Source organism: Salvelinus sp. IW2-2015, unplaced genomic scaffold, assembly GCF_002910315.2.
Source record: "Salvelinus sp. IW2-2015 unplaced genomic scaffold, ASM291031v2 Un_scaffold4964, whole genome shotgun sequence".
Taxonomy (NCBI): domain Eukaryota; kingdom Metazoa; phylum Chordata; class Actinopteri; order Salmoniformes; family Salmonidae; genus Salvelinus; species Salvelinus sp. IW2-2015.
This window is the reverse complement of record NW_019946233.1, coordinates 26837-30622: the sequence shown is the minus strand read 5'-3', so window position 1 is coordinate 30622 and position 3786 is coordinate 26837. Positions and strand designations below refer to the sequence as shown.

The 3786-nt window shown below is 41.2% G+C and overlaps 1 protein-coding gene across 1 annotated transcript in view; it reads left to right on the top strand.

Annotated features, from left to right (window-relative positions):
• Positions 1-3786, top strand: part of LOC112077840 (collagen alpha-1(VI) chain) — a 35035-nt gene that overhangs the window by 4908 nt on the left and 26341 nt on the right. The gene's annotated exons all lie outside the window — the stretch shown is intronic.

The window sequence follows — 3786 nt, the reverse complement described above, 5'->3', positions numbered from 1 at the left end:
TAAAACTGTTAAAACTGTAACTTTAACGGGGGATACAATCTCAGAACACGTTAAAACGTAACTGTCTAGCGGTAAGTATCCCTCAGTGATCACAGTAAAACTGTTTAAAACGGTTATTTAAAGGGACCAGCCTAGGCAGTGATACAGTAAACTGTAAAACTATTAAAAGCGCGGGACACTGCGTGATCACAGTTAAACTGTTTTTCAAACTGGTAACTTTTAAAGCGGGTACAATCTTCAGTGAGTCACTGTTTAAAACTGTAACTTAGCGGGGACCAGTCTCAAGTGACACAGGTAAACTGTTATTAAAAACTGGTATTTAAAAGCGGGTACAGTGCCTCAGTGATCACAGTAAACTGTTATAAAACTGTTATTAAGCGGGTACAGCCTCTGTGATTCACAGTAACTGCTAAAACTGTAACTTAAAGCGGGTACAGCCTCTGGATCACAGTAAACGTAAACTGTAACTTAAAGCAGGTACAGCCTCAGTGATCACAGTAAACGTTAAAACTGTAAACTTAAAGCGGTGCTACAAAATATCAGTGATTACAAACTGTAAAACTGTAATTTAAATGAGGCTGTACCCGCTTTAAGTTACAGTTTTAACAGTTTACTGTGATCACAGAGGCTGTACCCGCTTTAAGTTACAGTTTTAACAGTTTACTGTGATCACTGAGGCTGTACCCGCTTTAAATAACAGTTTTAACAGTTTACTGTGATCACTGAGACTGTACCCGCTAAGTTACAGTTTTAACAGTGATCACTGAGATTGTACCCGCTTTAAGTTACAGTTTTAACAGTTTACTGTGATCACTGAGGCTGTACCCGCTAAGTTACAGTTTACTGTGATCACTGAGGCTGTACCCGCTTTAAATAACAGTTTTAACAGTTTACTGTGATCACTGAGGCTGTACCCATTAAGTTACAGTTTTAACAGTGACCAAGTAGGCAACTGTGGCTATTTGATCATAATGTAGGTCTACCAGAGTGGCCTACCATCAAAAACAATGGAGAAAAATGCATCCCATAACATGTTAACATGAAAATAGCTGTTCTGTCATTCAGCCTACAGTAGCAGCCAATGTGTGGTGTTCACATGTTGGCCTACATTCCATGAGACTTTTGAAAAAATCATGCAGGGCTTGACATTAACCTGTTTATCCACTTGTCCTTCAGACAAAGACGTGACTTAAAAATGTCGTTGTGTTGTTTGATGCAACAACAAAAAAACAGTTTACAAAATAAACGTCGTTATTATTCCCATATCATTATTACAGAGAATCCGAAAATGATGCTACCCTCTGCCTATTGGCTACTTATCTTATTCAAGACCGTCTCAAAATACAACACTGACCCTTTAAGACATAAAAAAAAAGCTCTTGAAATGTACAGATTTAGTGTTCTTGTAGGAAGCAACCACTCCACAATTGTTGAGTATAAATCTGCTATAACTGCGCTAATAACTCACTAACTAGCAACGAATAGGAACAAATGTACACAGGTGGCGACATGCATCTCTCGCTTTGATCTCAAAACAACCGCTCATGCTGTTAACACAGTCCAGTTCTAAGTGAATGGAAAAGATCCATATATGGCAATGGCTATTTGCATATAGGTCTATTGCAGCTCTGATTGGTTATGGCGAACCAGTCTGTGTAGAGTACAGGCGTTAGTCATGCCTGTCAATGCAGTAGAATCCTATTCCAATAAGCTCTGCCTACAACAAAATCTTTTGCACAGTTAATTTTGCATACTAAGTCTTGCATAGTTCGTTTTTTTTCTCGGTATGTTACATTGAAAGTGGATAATATTGCAATGATGTGATAATGTGTTAACTAAGGGGGGAAACTAGAACGATGAGTGAAGCTCAATCTCGTGCTTCTCTGCACCAGCTGATATTTCTTTAGCAGTTTCTTTTTTCGCCCGCGCGCATCTTAGAAGGAACATTGCCTATGACATYACACTGTGATTGATTCAATTGGTTCTAGAGTCTAAAACATCATTATACAACAGTTTTCTACTTTGAGTCCTTATTTTAGTTTTTTTTGTAAATGTAAGACTTTTTTAAGCCAGCTGTTAGCTTATCTTAGTCACATTTGGTGGCAGAGGTGGGGGTTTCGCAAGGACTACTTCCATTGAATGAGTGACGATGTGACAATGTAAAGATGTGACAATGACGATATGACGATGAAGATGTGACAATGTGACGTTAACGACGTGACAATAACGATGTGACGATGTGACAATGATGATGTGATGTGCATTCAGAAAGTATTCAGACCCCTTGACTTTTACATTACAGCCTTATTCTAAAATTTATTAAATTGTTTTTTCCCTCATAAATCTACACACAATACCCCATATTCAGACCCTTTACTCAGTACTTTGTTGAAGCACCTATGGCAGCTATTACAGCCTCGAGTCTTCTTGCGTATGACACTACAAGCTTGGCACACCTGTATCTGGTCTCCCCCGACGATGCTCGATCRGGTTCAAGTCCGGTCTCTGGCTGGGCCATTCAAGGACATTCAGAGACTTGTCCCGAAGCCACTCCTGCGTTGTCTTGGCTCTGTGCTTAGTGTCGTTGTCCTGTTGGAAGGTGAACCTTCGCCCCAGTCTGAGGTCCTGAGCACTCTGGAGCAAGTTTTAATCAAGGATCTCTCTGTACTTTGCTCCGTTCATCTTTCCCTCGATCTTGACAAGTCTCCCAGTCCCTGCCGCTGAAAAACATCCCCACAGCATGATGCTGCCACCACCATGCTTCACCGTAAGGATGGTGCCACGTTTCCTCCAGACGTGACGCTTGGCGTTCAGACCAAAGAGTTCAATCTTGGTTTCATCAGACCAGATAATCTTGTTTCTCATGGTCTGAGGGTCCTTTAGGGTTAGGGTTAGGGTTAACTCCAAGCAGGCTGTCATGTGCCTTTTACTGAGGAGTGGCTTCTGTCTGGCCACTCTACTATAAATGCCTGATTGGTGGAGTGCTGCAGAGATGGTTGTCCTTCTGGAAGGTTCTCCCATCTCCACAGAGGAACTCTGGAGCTCTGTCAGAGTGACCTTTGAGTTCTTGGTCACCTCCCTGACCAAGGCCCTTCTCCCCCGATTGGTCAGTTTGGCCGGGCGGCCAGCTCTAGGAAGAGTCTTGGTGGTTCCAAACTTCTTCCATTTAAGAATGAATGAAGCCCACTGTGTTTTGGGGACCTTCAATGCTGCAGCGATGTTTTGGTACCCTCCCCAGATTGTGCCTCGACACAATCCTGTCTCGGAGATCTACAGCCAATTCCTTTGACATCATGGCTTGGTTTTTGCTCCGACATGCACTGTCAACTGTGGGACCTTATATAGACAGGTGTGTGCCTTCCAAATCATGTCCAATCAATTGAATTTACCACAGGTGGACTCCAATCAAGTTGTAGAAACATCTCAAGGATGATCAATGGAAACAGGATGCACTTGAGCTCAATTTATAGTCTCATAGTAAAGGGTCTGAATACTTATGTCAAAAGGTATTTAGATTTTTTACTTTTAACCCCAATGTTTATTTATTTGCAAAAATGTCTAAAAAACTGTTTTCTCTTTGTCATTATGGGGTATTGTGTGTAGATTGAATAAATTGAATATATTTTAGAATAAGTCTGTAACAAAATGTGGAAAGGGGTCTGGGGGTCTGAATACTTTCCAAATGCACTGTTTCTCTTCTATGTGTATACAGATATGTCATATGTCCATGTTTCCCCTGTGTGTGTGTGTGTGTGTGTGTGTGTGTGTGTGTGTGTGTGTGTGTGT